Source organism: Pteropus vampyrus, unplaced genomic scaffold (assembly GCF_000151845.1).
Source record: "Pteropus vampyrus isolate Shadow unplaced genomic scaffold, Pvam_2.0 Scaffold215, whole genome shotgun sequence".
Taxonomy (NCBI): Eukaryota; Metazoa; Chordata; class Mammalia; order Chiroptera; family Pteropodidae; genus Pteropus; species Pteropus vampyrus.
The window spans coordinates 2,889,961-2,907,867 of NW_011888996.1; the positions used below are offsets into that span (position 1 = coordinate 2,889,961).

Genomic DNA, 17,907 nt, shown 5'->3' on the forward strand with positions numbered 1-17,907 from the left:
ACCAGAAATCTATAGTTTAAGACATCAGACACATTTCTTAGCTGAGACTTCCAATGCCAACGCATTGGACCAATTCAGCAAAATATGCCGTAAATTATACGGCTTTATTTGAATTAATGGAACACTTTCCACAATGACAAGAATAATTATCAGGAGTTCAAAAGCCAGACACAGGATCTAGCTTATTATTCATACATTGGAGATGGGTGTGAATCTTGTCTTTGTGGCTGGGTTTGGTGGGTCTGGTCAGGAGTGCAGGTGGTGACCAAGAACAAAGCTAAAAGACCCGACATAGTTAAGATTACGGTCTCGATGAGACTGAGTTAAACAGCCTACACAAATGCAAGACAACTGGCTGGAACGATCCTGTACTGACATGTGAAAAGGGACCTGAAGGTTCGGAAATGCCCTTCAGGGCTTATTATTTGATATGGGTTACAATGAAGGCTCTCTTTTCTTCTTGTTTAAATATTAGGTAGATTATAAGTAACAGATATGATTATGGACTCTACCTGCAAATGTTATCTTAGTAGATATGTGACTAATTGCAGCAGAAAAGGCATCAGGGTACAGGTGCCCTGGGCTTCCTCTCTAGACTCAGACTGGATCACCTGTGTGCTATCTAAGATTTAAATGGCTGGTATCTAGTTCTGTAATCATAACTGTCCTTTTACCTAGATGAATTTATAAAGCTAGAAACAGACACTCAGAAAAAAAACAGTGTTAATGAAAATATCATTAAGAATTTAAATATGATTTCTGAGACTTGTGATGAAACATATTAGAGCTAAACAAATGAAGGCAGAAAAGTTTTCTTCAAGTTTTTCCTTTATTTTCAAGTATAATAGGATCACATAGCTGAAGAAAACATCACCACTCTATATTTTTATTTAAAATATTCATCCTAATTATTAAATTTTTCCTTGCTTAAATAGTCCACCAGCCAGTCTTTTAGTTTTGGTATGTCTCACCATAGAATGAGACTTATAAATTCTAATCTTAAAGACATCCTTAATTTTTTAATATATTTTTTTTAGGTGAGGCAACCCTTGGTTGACCTCACAGATTGCAAGGACCTTGTCAGCTTACGATCCCTTATTTTTTTTATATTTTATGCTTAAAGCACCTGGTCTTCCTAGGTGGTCTCCCATCTAAGTACTAACCAAGCCCCACCCTGCTTAGTTTCTTAGATCAGACGGGATTGGGCATGTTCAGGGTAGCATGGCCGTAGACAAGAAACCCTTAATTTTTAAAGGATCATCATAATAGGGCTAGTTTTCAAAAAAGATGACTCATCATTCTTATTTAGGAAGAGAAAGGCGAGATCTTTGTGGGAGGTTCGTAAAAGATGTCTTTAAAAAAAATGAATGCTCTTAAATCTTTAGTTCAGGAGTAAGGTTGTGGGATACAGAATCTCTTTAAAGCAAAGCAACCAACATCACAAGCTGCGTGGGAAAAGCAGCCTATGTGTTCTAGAGCCAAATTGTAGGTGCAGTTTTTTGTGTGATGTTCCTGCTTGGGTAGCTGGTTACATGATCACTGGGGAGAGGTCCAGGATATGGAGAACACTTTAAATTACGTTCCATGAACACACCAGACTGTCCGAAGCTTCAGCAGGCCCCGCGTGTCCACAGAAACGGAGGTGGAGTGGAGAACCGGGACGAGCCAGTACATGTCAGCGGTAAACAGCTGCTGACACAAACTGAACGCGTGCGACTGTTTGAAAAGGTGGTGTTGAGAATCGGGCCCGCAGCCACGCCCCTCGGTGTTTCAGACCGCTTTCTTCTCTCCACTTTGGCTTTTTGTTGAGTCACTTCCATCAGGCAAAGTTCCGTAGGATGAGCTGTTTGAATCTGGTTGTATTTTATCCAACATTTGTTTCCCTGGGGAGATAATAATCATAAGAAATCTTTTGAGCTCTTATAGAAAAATAAGTCTTAAGAATGTCTCCTGTATCTAGGCCATATTTTATTCCTCTCCTTTTTTTTTATACTATGTGGTCACCCTCTAAACAGAAGAGATAAATGTCAAGGAAGAAAGGCCCTTGGAACGCCGTGTCCCCTGACATCTGACCACACACTGCACGTGTGAGCTGGGGTGGGTGTGAGAGAGCGGTCTCCCCACCCCACAGGCCCACCACGCTGGGCACGGGAATCAGGTTGCACCCGTTGGGAGCTTAACATGAGGCATTCGCTGGTCTCCAGAGCTGGTTCCCCCGTGTTGTGTCTCCTTTTCCATGTTTAGCCTAATGCATATAACAACACAGAAAAAGTGTTTCATGGTGGCTTCTAAAGCTGTTACTGATTCTATGTATGGGGCTCTGTGAAGTGAAAAAATAGAGGTAAAAATAAGTAGACTTATTTCCTACCAAGGAACTTCTAACCATACAAGTCAACTATAAGGCACACAACATGCCACGAACGCCAGTTCTTCTGTCTTAGCTGATGAGATGGCTCAAGTGTGGAAGAGAGCAGAAAATTCATAGGGCCGCGTCTTCTCAGTCATAGGGAGGAAGCATTAATGGTTTTTGCTTCAAAGATTTGGTCGCAACAGAATGGTGGAGGAACGTGTGAAAACATCATTAGTCCTGTCTAGAAACCTATGGGGCAGCCCGAGTCCCTCGCAAAGCTGGAGGCTGTTTGGGGTAGTGGGCAGGGGAGGGGGCGAGGGCGCGGCGAACTGTTTCCTCTGTTCTGGACACAGCTTCTGCTGTCTCCATGACGAAAGCGAGTTATTCTCAGTAAGAGCGGAGAACTGGAATGACGATGCACGCTAAAAGGTCAGGATGCGTGAGGTGAGGGGGAGGGGAGGGAGGCGCTCGTGCACAGCCAGCGGGGAGAACGCCGCGGCTCCGGCCCCGCAGTGCGCAGGGCACTTCGGTCTTCCCCAGTACGACGTTCCTTAGCAGCCTAACCTCCGTCTTGAGATACCCGCCTCCCACCAAAGGCTCTCCAGGCAGCGGGGGCGGCTGCTGGCAGCCGGTCCCTACTCCTTTCCTACTCTTTTCCCATTTAAGGACACTCACAGAGGAAATCCGCAACATCATCTAAATCAAGAAAACAGAGCAGTTCTTTTACATCCCCAGTGCTGTATTCAAAGCCGAGATTCAAACAAATGATTAACATTTACAGTCAAAATATCACCTCTGATATCGTCATTAAATGTACATTTTTTTGAGGATATAAATTAGGTTTTATATTAATTTAACACCCCAAATTATACCAGCAATTATTAATTTATGAGGATAAATATTTCTATTATAAAGAATATACAGTTTTACCAGGAATATTTCCAAAATCAATGTAAGACTGTGGCAGATGTTCCTTTTCTCGATTTCTTGTGACCAAAAACACACCAAGGAATGACAGAAAACACCTGTAAGAATAATATTAATAAAAAACAAAGGAACAATGACACAACTCATGGTGTGAAATAACTCAGCTCCCTATTCTACATGATGACATACATTCCACTGGTTTTGTTCTTCCTGTTTCTCATGGTAAGCTGCCTAAAACTTGTCTTAACTGCTGCAGCCAATACTATTTGTCCCCAGAACCAAGACCTGGGCAGCTTCCAGTAAAACCCTGCTCCAGGTTTTTACCATCTGGAGGCTAATTCAGGCTCTAAACCTTTGAGCAGACATTAGGTCTTGTTTTCTATCCATGCATGCCCAGACCCATTACTGGCATGTAACATGAGCAAAACAATAATTTATTTTTTAATTTTCTAAGAAATTTGGTTATCCTTGGCCATAAGAATAGTCATACTTTCCAGATCCCAGAAGTTTAGCCTTGCCCAAATATCTTATGAAATTGAATTTTCAAGATAGATGGTTTCCTATGCTGAAAGCAGTCTGAAATCAAGCTTGCATAAGAACAGTCATGCAGAACAGCAGATCAAGAAGCAGCTAAGCACTAATGGGGTGTCATAAGCACTGATGGAGTGTCATTCGGAACCAGTGGGAGGTCCTATACCTTGGCGATAACCTGTCAAAGTTCTGCTCTCTGTTTGCAAGAATGCCAGCAATGACGCTCACAAAATCAGGAAGGGTGAAAGCTGGGCGCCCAGACAAAAAAAGGGGTGTTATCAGTCTGATGTTATTAGGTCCAAAGCTAGGGATTTGCCTGTCTTGGCTTTTTTTTTTTTCTAGGTGATCCTAGAGGTATCTATGGTTCCCTGATTGAGATCTAACACAGGGTTTCCCAAGAGCAAGGTAGGTCTGATATAGTATGAAAAGGTTATGGAGTAGCTACTGGAGCCAGTGGATTAATCTTGACTTTGGCTGGAATTGAAAATTCTCAATGTTTCAAAACTCTCAGAGAGATACCTAAATCACAAAGTCAAAGACACTGAGCCCTGTGTAGGGTGTTAAATTGAAAAATATGCTTCTTTTAGGAGATGAGGAAATTGTTGTTTCTTATATTATTTTCCAATTTTCTATGCCTCAGGTACAATGCCAAAAATCCTACATAAAAGTAATAGTATTTCATATATCTTACCTCTGAGACATTTACTCACCCAAAAAGATATATAAATATAGTGAGGAAAGCTTCACCAAGGAATTCCTTATAAAATATGATACCTATAACAAGAATAGAAGACAAAATTAATTTTAAGGTAAGAATATAATAGCTATACATTGTTTTTCAAATTATGTTATACAGTATACCACCTTTGTCTTCAGTTTTGCTTTCCATGGTTTCAGTTACTCATAGTCAACTGTGGTCCAAAATATTAAATGGAAAGTTCCAGAAACAAACAATTTATAAGTTTTAAATTGCGTGCTGTTCTGGGTAGTATGATGAAATCTCCCCGCCTGCTCTACCCCCGATGCCCCGCCTCGGCACGAATCATCCCTCTGCTGGGTATATCTGCACTGTATCTGCTCCCTGCCCATTAGTCACGTAGTAGCCGGCTTGGTTTTCAGATCAACTGTTGTGGCACGGCAATGCTTGTGTTCAAGTAACACTTATTTAATAATGGCCCCAAATTGAGGCTGTAAAGTGCTTTCTTCTAAGTGAAAAGGTATGTCTGTATAGGAAAAAACATAGTGCATACAGGGTTCAGTTCTACTCATGGTTTCAGGCATCCACTGGGGGTCTTGGAACGTATCTCCCATGAGTAAGTGGAGAATACTGCATGTTCTTTTTTCTAAGTATAGTTACCCTTAAAATGCACATTTAGTAGTTTAAAAATATTTGCATGCCATACTTACATTTTCAATGATTCCAAAAAGAACACAGACTTACAGACTTTATCTAATGCAAGTATCATTATTATAAAATCAAAATAATTAACATAACTTTTGCAAGTAGAAATTTCTTATCCAGTCCAAGATATGTCTGACTAGAACATGCAATAAAACAAAACTCTAGTGACATTTTCCACCTATAGTTTAAGGCCAGGGATCAGCAAAAGCCTGACCTGAGAATCTAGGTGGACTCTGGGGCCTTTGACATAGTACGTGCACTTGAGGCCTGCTGCTGCCCATGCTTGCACTTTTGGCAATGCTCACTCAGGCACTGGAGAACACTGGAGCAACTGACAAACTACCCTATTACTCACTGCCAACCCCCTCCCCCATCTCCTTCTTCCGGCCTTTTCTTTGGGGTGAAGGAAAGCATGAATGTGTCATTTACTCTGATGAACTTTTCTTCTCTCCTTGTTGGTCTCAATGATTTCTTCTTGGTCTAAGGTCCCAAAGTCTTCATAGAGTTTTTATTAAAAAGGGTGTCTTTCAATTATATAGTATCTGTAAGTAAATTTTGGTATGTGTGGTGTTAGCCTTGCTAGCTTGGCAAATATTTATTGAGAATCCTATGTGCCAGCCACAGTTCTGAGTGCTGCAGATACCATGATGAACAACAGAGTCCTATACTCAAGGAGCTTTCTCAGTCTGAAGCTTATCTCCTCATCTAGAGAATAAACTTTTTATAGGAACTTCTTATAGGAAGAAGCCATGTCCATTTCTAAAGAATATGTGTCAAATGAACATTTCTGAAACATTTTTCATGTTATTACACTTTCTTATAACCATTTTAATGATTTCATGTTATTTAATAAGCTGATGCACCATAACCATTTCTCTAAGGGCATTTTAAGTTGTTTTAATTTTTTTTTTTTGCTTTAGTAAAGTAGCAATAAACTTCTTTGGATATATTTTCCCCAGTATCTTAGGATTTTTGTTGTTGCTTGAAGTGGAATCTGTTTTAAAGAGTAGAACATTTTCTTTTTTACAACTGTAGTAAAATACATATAACATAAAATTTACCATTTACAGTTCAGTTGTGTTGAGTATATTCACATTGTTGTGCAACTAATCTCTGGGACTTTTTCAACTTGCAAAACTGAGACTCTCTACCCATTAAACAAAAACTCCCCATTTCCTCCTCCCCCAGCCTCAGGCAATCACCATTCTACTTTCCATTTCTATAAATCTGACTATTCCAGATACCTCACATAAGTGGAATCACATAGTATTTATCTTTTTTTGTGACTGGCTTATTTCAAATAGCATAATGTCCTCAAGTTTTATTCATGTTGTAACATGTGTTAGAATTTCCTTCCTTTTTGAGGCTGAATATTTTATGCTATGTATATATACCATCTTTTCTTTATCCATTCATCTATTGATGGACATTTGGATCCATCGATATGCTTCTACCTTTTGGCTACTGTGAATAATGCTGCTATGAACCTAGGCGCACAAATATCTGTCCAAGTCTCTGCTTTCAATTCTTTTAAACATATACCCAGAAGTGGAATTGCTAGACAGCTACTTCATTTTACATTCCCACTAACAGTGCACAGGGTTACAATTTTTCTACATCCTCACCAACATTTATTTCCTGGATTTTTTTTCTAGTAATCATCCTAATGGGTAGAAGGTGATTATCTCCTTGTGGTTTTGATTTGCATTTCCCTCATAATTAGCAATGCTGGGCACCTTCGCAGGTGCTATTGACCATTTGTGTATCTTCTTTGGAGAGATTTTATTAAAGTCCTTTGCTCATTTTTTAATTGGGTATTTTTGTTGTCGTCGTTGTTGTGTTGAAGGATTGAAGAGTAGAAACATTTTTAAGACTGTCTGTGAAACTCAGTACCATTCCAACCACAACTCTGTGAGAGTGCCTGTGATACTGCAGCCTTGTCGGCACTGGTTATTACAACAAAAATAACAAAATAAAGCCTTTACTAATTTAGTAGGCAAAATATGGTCTCTCATTTTAGTTTTAATTTTAAGCTATACTTTTTGATGGAGGCAAAGAGAAGTTAGTCAAAAAGCTTCACTTCTATTCCACACTTCAGCAACGTCGGATGAACTGTCACCGCTCCCAAAAGGTTCCAGACCCCCTGACTTGTCAACAGCTCGGTGTGCGGAGCACTGAGATCCAGCCCTGTGGGTCCTCCTACAACACTTTTGTATTTTTTATACAGCTTTTAGCTCATTAATATTAACTATTAGGCTATACGTCATGCCTATAATTCTTTTTGGTCTTATTCCTTATCTAATAATTCTAGGGCACCCAAATGTGCAATCTTGTCTTATTCTCTTTTATCAATAAACATAACATGCTAAAAAAAATTAGATGTCATGGAATATAATCTTTCTCTTTAAAACTATGGTTCGATTTTGGGAAACAGAAAATGTATTAATTACTTTAAAAAATTGCCCACTGGCAGTCACATTGTCTGCCATGAAATAAAATTAGCAAACAGAAAATCCCTAATTGCCTCCAAAATACATAAATTTTGCATTGAGAAATGAACTCCCAATTTGGCTTATCCAATAAGCCAAAGAACCAGGGCATACCAGTATCAAATCTAGGAGTGATATTCCTGAATCTACTACATTTTGGTTTGGACTAAGTTTCAAATTTATACTTTTTTTAAAAGACTATTGTGTCTGAGATATTTAAATTTTTTCCATAAAAATAAAAGAACTGCAATGTTAAGAAATAGAAGCCAGAACAGCAAAAGTAGTAGTTTCTATTCTCGTCGGGCCTCCTCATGGTTTCCGCTGTGCACTCCACTCCCTGATCAAGGTGGTAAGGGGCCGGGAGGGAAGAGTTACTGGAACTGGGGATGTCTGGCTCAGAGACAAGACACATGAGGACTTTTCAGGTGCTTTGATTATCAAAAAGGCTGGCAAGGAGAAGACTCCAGAAAGCAGAACTAAGATGAGTGTCTTGAGTTTGCAGGGAGGCTAATTTCGGCTCCGATATGAGGAAACGCTCTCTAATAATTAGAGCTCTCCAAATAATTAGAGTATCCGAAACGGGACTGAGCTGTCTCAGGAGGCAGAGAGCCCTGGGGAGAATTCACACAAAATAGAATAACCTGTCCTAGAGGATGTAACAGAGGAAATTCAGACACTGGCTGGAAGCTGGGAGGACGTGACCTACACAGATCCTTATAACCTAAGAATTCTTTGATTTTTCTCATTATGCTTGTTGTGGGTGTAGAACATCTAAGTATGGAAAGACAAAAACTCACCCGCAATAATGGCACTGGTTGTAAAGAAAATATGGTTAACTGGCACCACCATTGTCGTATCATAGAGTTTCGTGGCTTGATTCAGGAACCTAGAGCAGAAGGCACTTATTGAAGCTCTGGCTTTAAGAGATATTCAGCAGTAAGTTAACAACAACATCAAGAAATGCATGTTCTTCAGCTATAACTACAAAGAGAGAGGAAGTGCAGTAAAAGGGCACTTCCAATCAGCAGTCATAGCTTATATGCATCTGATGTATGAGATCAGATGTCAGGTTTTATGGTCTGTTTAAACCAACAACAGTAACAATGAAAAGCAATTAATCATATTCCGTGGCCACAGAAGTTTGAGTTGGAAGTGATTCAAGCTGCTGGACCAGTACCACACTGGGGCTGATTCATTACAATAGACCCTAGAATCTGTTAAATATCATATCTGGGGAATAGTGTAGCTATGCATTGACATGCCACGTGCCAAGAAAGAAGATGGAGAAGTAAAGGAATGTTTAATGTTTCAAAAACAATGCTCTGGGCTCCAGCTGCAGAGCACATGTGGGAATTCAGCATCTCATTTTGGCCACCAACATAATTTAGGTTCTCACAACTGCGCTGTGCTGCCCGGTCAGGGACTAGAACTTTTTCTAAAGCAATGCTTTGCACTGACATCACCTGGGCAGTTTTTAAAAGCACTAATGTTTAGGTCCTATTCTTGAGCAATTGGAAAGAATTATTTTTGAAGGTAGAGCCCAGGTGCGCCTGTGCACGTATGAACATGTGTGCAGGTATGTATACATACACAGTAGACATGTGTGAATGTACACAGGCTCATGTATACATATACTATATATATGTACAAACAAACTTTCTCAGGTAATTTTAGTGGGCACCAGGGCTGAAAGCCACACTTCTACAGTTCCAGTGTGTTCACACAGGCCTAGTATGAAAGATGCAGGGACTGAAACGAGGGTCATAAGAATGTAGTTCGCCTTCAGTTGTATCCTCTTTTAAATTCACAAAGCATAGTTTAAAGCTAATGATGCTAACCACTACATTCCAAGAGGTAGTATAGCAGTACCAATTAATTCAGAAGAAGAAAGAGAGATGGAACAAGATAGCAAGATTCAAGTATTAGAAACACACTCAATCTCAAATGGAAATGACAAGGAAACTGACAAAATTTTGGGTTTCTCCAGTACTTCACCCTATTCTTTAAAACAACCTACACTCAACTCCTAACAATTAGCGACTTTACTTCTCGCACCTAGGTAAGGAACCACTCTCTTCTTGAATATGGGCTCTGACTTCTAGCTGGCAGTGGGATGGTGCTGTTGCATAGCATTTTGGGGTAAACAGAAAACTTTCTGGTTGACTCAAGAGAACCTAGAAGGCCGAGGCATAATCCTAATGTGAAATGCAGGGGAAGTGATTAGAGCAGATGGACGTGGGGGGAGAGAAGAGCAGAAATTAAAAATGTTCTATGTCGCCACTATTAGGCCCCGAGAGAAACATAAAACAATCATTCCACAATCCCATGGGTACAAAGCAAATTCTGGCCAAAGATGCAAAGTTCTGGGGAAAGGATTTCCCTCCCGGCCAAACGTCTGGTTTTGTCCATCCCTGGGCAATTAACAAGCGTGAGCTAAGAAGTGAAGGTGAAGGGTTCATGTATTTCCTATACTTAGAATGAAATCCTGGATGTGGACCTGCCCCTTTGATTTATTGCTAATGACAACCTGTGTACAATGGATATTAATTACAAGCAGAAGAGCATCAGGAAAGTATCAAAGTGCACTTAGCTGGATTAGGGCTGCACTTTAGAACTCACAAGATGTAAAGTAGAAAGTTCTTATTGGATGCGAAGGATAAAGCAAGGCATGTCGGCTGAGGATAAGCTGTAGACCCTTCACCCTTCGAAATCAGTTGCATCTAATTTTAATTATCATCTAAAGCCAATAAAGATTAATGCTCAGAGAAGTACAGGAATGTTGAAAGATTAGTGGGGATATAGAAGCTAACTTACTTGACTTGGAAAACACAAGATGCTATCATGATGATAAACATGATATAGAAGATCGGATAAGTTAGCTGCATTTTATCCGTCACAGAAAAAGTGATCATGCCTGAGACAGCTTTTACTGAAATAACAGTCAATGAGGCTGAAAAAGAAAACAAAGAACACAAATAAAATACATATCTGAGATATAATTACAAACAAATATCTTAAGTTTTCATGTTAGAGTAGTAAATTCCCCAATTATGCTTTAGGAATGAAAACTGTTGTGAGAGGTCTAGGGCAGGATGTGACACCAGCCAAGCAGGAACTTGCCGCTCAAGCTGTGCTGGACTTTAGATCTGCTCGTATCAGCTAAAGATCTGTTGTGTGACTGCGTGCTTTTTATCTGTGGAGCAAGATGCTTATTTTCCAGCCCTTATTGTTGAAAGTATGCTACAGAGGTTATAATTACTAGTAGATGAGAAAGGAGAAAACAATGAAGGTAAGAGGTAAGAAAAATGAGATTGTCCATGTGACATTAATGGGAAAATAACTATTAAGCTATACTAAACAAAATTCTAAGCCAAATAGATGAGAAGACTGGAAAGTAAAAAAGCAACTCACCCTGTGAGTCTGCTCAGAGTTGTGCTTAGTCTATGTATGAACCCTTGGTTAGTAAACGCCTAGAAGTTTCATTAAAAATAGTTTTTGATGAAGACGCTAACAGGAAGCAGGAAAAATGCTCAGTATTCATTTCTCTGAGTCAACGATAAATCTAAGATTTACATAAGCATGTCTACTGATTTTCTATGCTTAAGAAGAACCTACCCCTTAGGAGAACAAATTTTTCTTAGGTTCTAAATAGCAATGAAGAAAAAACAAACTTGATAAGGTTATATCAATATAAAAGCAATGAAGCATTTTCTGGAAATACCATGTTTCTGTAGGAAGAAGAAATTTTTTTTCCCCTAGGTCCCTTGAAATTACTGTTGCCTATAATTCCATAACTTAGTTGAAACTTACAGAGAATTAAAAAAATACTTTTTACATGAAATCAAATATAAGTCAAAGGCAATGTGAAGGAGAAATACTATTTTTGTTGCTGTTAATACCTGGTTATTCCTTTGGAAAAAGTATTATAGAGAATACGTTTAAAATAGCAGGTGATGGCCAACCAGGGAAAGCATTCCATAATCTCTTTCCAAAACTGAAAATATTCTCTAACTTGAAGGGTATTAGGGCACACTTCTAAATTAGGCGTTTTCCTTTCTGTTAAAAGTCATAATTAACAGAAGAGGCCAGATGATAAATTCTGAAAACAAGCCCCCAGTTTGAACAGAGAGGCCCTTACAGCCAGGGCCCTCTACATCTTAAAATGTCTTTTGACCTGATTCTTTTATGTATTTTCTACAGATTATGGCAATAGTCATATCTTAGCAAATCTAGGGTTTTTAAATATCTATAGAGATGTGTGTCACTTAATGGTTTAAGTTTGTAAGGTTAGCTCTTGAGGGACCTTGATTTCTTCCCAGACACGTTGCTGGTAATTAGAGCACAGTGTGGTTACGGTCTTGCAGTCTAAACCGCCTGCTTTCCCACAGGGATCGTTGACTGAGAAGCAGCTGGACACATTGTTCCATTAGCCTCAGAACCTCAGGATCGCAAAGGCCCTTATAGGTCAGCTAATTAAAAAAAAAAAAATTCATCTAATTCAACCACCGTCTGATGATAAATTACACTTAAACAGAAAACAAAAACAAAACTAGAATTCTTTATTCAACAGCTAAACCAACTATCAGTTGCTGTAGTTAATCATTATATTTTCAAAGCATGCACAATCACCAGCTGATTAATCACTATTTATGGTAACTCTGCAAGTTATTTCTAGGCTGGTGTCAAGTTCTTCTGAGTTTTTTTGAGGGGGGGTGGTTGATGAGGACAAGAGGAAATATAAAATTATAATGCAGTCTCATTCTAATGTCGCATACATAAAAATAGAAAGTATTTATGTATACATAGAAAAGAGGCCAGAAGCAATTATATCAAGATACTATCAGTGGTTATTTCTAGGCACTGGAATTCTGAGTAATCTTTAAGCTCCTTTTTTTAAACTATAAAAGTATACATGTTCATTTAAGAAAATTTGGAAAATGTAGAAAAGCCTGGAAAGAAAAATGTAATCTCAACACTCATGCCCAATTGTAATCTCATCACTCATGCCCAAATCATTTTTAACATTTGTAGTTATTTTTCTATCTCTAAGTATGAATATATTGTGTATGTAACATGTGAATCATACAGTCTATTACTACCAGGGAACCCATTTTCCATTGCCATTAAATATTTTCTATGCCACTGAGTATTCTAAAGGATGATTTTTATCAGCTGTAAAGTATGCCTTTGTATGAATGTATACTTTATTTTGGTAATTCCCTATTCTTGAAGATTTAGATTGCATTTATTTATTTTCTTTTGGGGCGGGGGGCTGATGAATATCCTGAATGTAAATCTTTGTATATCTCTCTGCCTATTTCCTTAGGAAAATCGCCTGAAGGGGAATTACTGTGCTGATGGCCACTGTTCTGAAATATACTGGTAACTAACAACTGGAGAGGGCCACTCACATGCCCATCCTTTCGTGCTGTATTTACTGCTCAACTGTATGAATTTTTATATTTTTTCTTGGTATCTTAATTCTCAGCAATAAAAATGTGTTACTTTCATCATTATAACAGTTATCATTTTTGCCCAACCTACGCTGACCTGTGTTTGCAACTGTGCCCTCCTAGTTTATTTTTAGTTCTTTATCAATTGCTCCTTCCAGGGACTTTCCCAAATGCCATCGATGGTCCCTTATTGCAGCCATAAATATTTTATATATATTAATTTGGCTTTGAAAATCGGAGTGTGCTAATTAAGCATCGAGAAGGACCTCCTGGCTTTCCTGGCTCCCTGATCCACTGAAAGGACTCTGCTGTGTCTTCAGATTCCTTTAAGAAAAGAGGTCACAGCTACAGGCAGGGAGCTACTCACTAGAAACCAAATTTCTTGATTGTCCTCTTTTTCTATTTTCTTTTTTAGTTCCATTTAAAAAGATCTATCACATAAACCATTCTAACAACAATAAAGTAAAAAAAAAAAATCCACCTATATACCACACTACCTCTCATTCATTTGCAGATTACACCTCATGTACCCTTCTAATCACAGTGAAGGTCAGTTCAAGGTTGCAAGGTTGCGTGCTACATTTCCATTTAACATGACACTATAAATATTTTTCAAAGCGGATACATACTTTTCATAATGATTTTTTTTTGTAAAAGTCATTAATAATCATTGTAAAATACCCAAACAACATAGATGAATATAAAGTGAAGAGTAAGTATCTTTTTCTCATTTTTTACTATAATGAGAACAATTCTGGTATTTCGTCATCAGGTATGCTTCAGCTTTCGAAATGTTTTTCCAGTTTCACATAAACGGAGAATAAAATGGTGGTTGCCAGAGGATGGGGGAGGAGGGATGTGGTGATGTAGGTCAAAGGCTACAAATTTTCAGTTATAAGAATAAATTCTGAGGATCTAATGTACAGCATGGTGACTATCATTAATAATACGATACTGTATACTTGAAAGTTGCTGAGAATAGAACTTAAGCATTCTCAACATACATGCACACATACACACCATTGACTATATTAACTATACTAGGTGATGAATGTGTTAATTATGTTAATCTCAGCAATCATTTTACCATGGCTATCAAATCATCACTTTGTATACTTTAAATATGTATGATTATATTTTTTAATTATTTCTCAATAAAGTTAAAATTTTAAAGAGAGAATGTTTTTAACACATAGGTATCTCTCTATTTCTATTGAAATTCAACTTTTTTATTAGAAATGGATATTAAATTTCAACATTCAATTCAGCATCTACTGAGATAATTTCATATTTCTCTTTTGACTCATTAACACAATGAAATATATAATGGATTTCTTTAAGAACCATCCTTTCTTTGCCACAATTAATTAATTAGTTACTTTGCATTCACTATGTTCAGTTCTACGTAAAGAATATATAGTGTAACTAGAGCAGACATAATTGGTGTCCTCATGGAACTAATATGGAGAGGAAGACGAGCTCATAACTATATAAATATATAAGTAGAATATGTAAGTACAAATTATTATAAGCATTACAAAGAAAAGAACTGGTTTCATTAAGACCACTTGATGAGGAAGTATGATTTGTTCCGGGTTCTACTTGCAAATTTTTTATTTGAGATTTTTGTGTCAATATTCAGTAGTGAAGTTAGTTTATAGTATTCTTTATTTGTACTATTTGAGATTTGTATTTACACTGATTATGTTATTAAAAAAAAAAAGTGAAAGCTTTCTTCTTATGTTCCCAAATAGTTTGAACACCAGAATAATCTGTTCCTTAAAGATTTAAAGGCATTGTTGACAGTAAAAGAAAGTCTAGGCCTAGTTATTCTTAGGATGTAACTTTTTAACAACTCCTCTATTTACTCCATGGTTATTTTTCTTTAAAAAAATAAGTAATTTCTTCAAGTTTTCATATCTATTTTCATTTATATATGTATTTTTCTTATTTTGGGTATTTGAGATTTTTCCCCTTTTTCTTATGGTGGATTTATTTTATTGTCTTTTAAAAGCTGATTCTTGGGTTTATCGATGCATTGTTTTTGTTTTCTATTTCATCTTTTTTTGCTTTATCTACATTAATTGTTCCTGTCTGCTTGCCTTAGCTTTATTTTTATTAAAAAAAAATTATAAACAGAAACCTCTGGATTTAAAATGAAGTAGGGAGCCAGAGAGGGAGCTCTGATACCCTGTGTAGATTACAATCCCCAACAGGGCAGACTCTTTGTAACAGCCCTCTCAACTTCCTCTTCCCCACTATAAAAGTTGTCTTTCCTTTGTTTTAGCAGACTTGCATGTTGCTCGCCTTGGCTGCATGTTCCAGACTGCAAATCCTTTGTCGTTCCCAAATAAACCTGTTTTCCTGGAGAAATATCTGGCTGACTTTTTAACGTCAACATTTCAGTGGTTTTTCCCCTAACTCTTGAGTGCTTAATTGACTTACATTTAAAGCAATGAATTTCCTTCTGAATACAGCATTAGTTATAAACTATAGGTTTAATATGAAATGTTTATACAATAATTAAAAAAATATATATGCTGCAATGAAATCTTAGTTTCTACTTTGGCCCAAATGCAGTTTAAGCATTGTGTTAACATTTCTAGGTGGTATGGTTTTACTAGTTTCTATTTTTATTATTATTTTGTTTTTATTTCACTGTTATCTGAGAATGTGCTCCATACTATTTCAACTTCCTGGAGTTTATCAAGGATTTCTTTGTGGCCATTTATAAGGTCAACTTTTGTAAATGTTACACAAGCACTTACAAGCAGGTGTATTGTGTTCCCTGTTCTCAGGATTTAGAGTTCTATAGTAAAGCTGCCAGATCAAACTTAAGTATTCAGTTTCTCTATCTTTACATTTTCTCCTGTCTACCTATTTTGCCTGAGCTAAGAGAAATCTCCTACTGCTACATTTCTGTTAACATAATTGTAGAGACAGCTGCTACCCAGGTCTCCGAGGCGCCTCCTTCCCCTGGTGCCTCCTCCTCCCAGCCCCCAGTCCCGCCATGATTAGCAACTAAACACTAATGAGAAGCCCCCAAAATCCTCTGCTGCATTCAATGCTTCTGCCTTGATTTTAACTTAGCAATATCCTAACCTTGATTTTAACTTCTTCTTTTAGTTTCAATCTGAGTTATCTTGTTTTAGATAAAATTTAGGAATGAGGTCAAAATATTTTACAATCAGCAAGCGCCAATCAGAAATGATGCTATTATGCTAATTCTTATAGAGGTGAACCACAGCAAACTGACTGAATCCAATTTCAGAATCTTTTTCAAAATTGAGCTAGGGATTTTTATGAAATCCATTTGGGAATCTTTTTCACTAAGTAAACTTATCCTGTTTACATTTATGATCCTATCTGATATGTAGGATCTTAATTCTACTATCTTAGTTCCTATTGAAAATTTTCTCTATTTTTATAAAATGTACATTTATCTCTTAGTTATTTTGCTTTTGTTTTCCATATCTGCTAATTTGGGGAAAAAAAACAATATAAAGTTCTTTTTCTGCTCTTTTGATCAACAGCATACCTGGATATGGCAGAGTAAATTTGTTTCTATAAGTCACTAACACAAATATGAATCTTTCAATTCAAAGGAGGGAACTAGTTGGTGAAATAAAATAAAGCTCCAGCATCTCATTAACAGAGGGGCTGCAACCTGCCCTAGTGGGGTAAGTACAGTCCACACAGTTGTAGCAAACAACCCATGATGTATAGGTCGGTTTATTGGCAAAGAAGAGGTAAAGGAAGAATTACAAATAATATTTTTAAAAAGGAATTTCCCAAATGATTAGTGATCTTCTAGTGTTGATATATATGAGTGTGTGTGTGTGAGTGAGGGCAAGGGGGTGGGTAGGGAGAAGTACGAAGGGAAAATAGATTTAAAAATATATAGTGGGCTTATCTAAGCATCAGTTTTAAAATTTTATAAGGTGCCTCTGGAAAAAAAATGAGTAGGTAAGCAATGAATGAAAGAAACGTTGTATTAAAGAAAATCATATTGCTTATTTGTTTCATATTAGCCATATTTTAAAGTTTTTTTAAAAAATGTAAACAGAATAGGTCTTGATAACTAATTCCTGACACAAAAGTTTCTATTGGTTTCATTTGTTTGTTTTCATATTTTTCAATTACTTCCTAAGAAAAAAAATCCTCAAATTGTCAGAGGTCAAATTATCAAGAAGTAAAAATCCTTAAATATATTTTTTAAAGAATTAAACATATATCGATTGTTTAGCAATGGACATGCAGAATACAATGTGCATAATTGAGACTCAGTTTCTTCCTATAGATCAGAGTTGAAAAGTAGAAATAGAAAAGAATAGGATGCTCAAATATCTTCCTTCCAATCTCTTTTATGACTTAATATGGCTACATTAGAGAATTAGAAGACAAAATCTATGCGTACCTAGAAGTGCCGCCAGGGTTAGCAGAATCACAATGTGCTTCATTCCTTTTCTTTTATGGAAATACAGGAGAATGCAGAAAATTAATATTTCTAAAATCTAGAAATAAAAAGATGAGAAAGAGTAAAGTATAAATTATTCTATACAAGGTCTTCAGAATGCCACGCTTCTCTTTTTGATTTTACAATAGTTCTCACATGACAGTTGATGCTGTGGTGACTGGAGTTCTGAAGACAGCTATAGGCGTATGAGGACAATGTAGGGAGCCTCAGCCATCCAGACCCAGAGCTCTAGCATCACCTACATGCCAACAGTACCTGAATCCAGACCTTCAGTCTTG

General features: G+C 37.2%; 1 pseudogene; it reads right to left on the bottom strand.

The window, feature by feature from the left end:
• Nucleotides 1-1,114: 1,114 nt before the first annotated feature.
• LOC111747230 lies at nt 1,115-1,233 on the bottom strand (annotated as a pseudogene).
• Between the last annotated feature and the right edge of the window lie 16,674 nt (nt 1,234-17,907).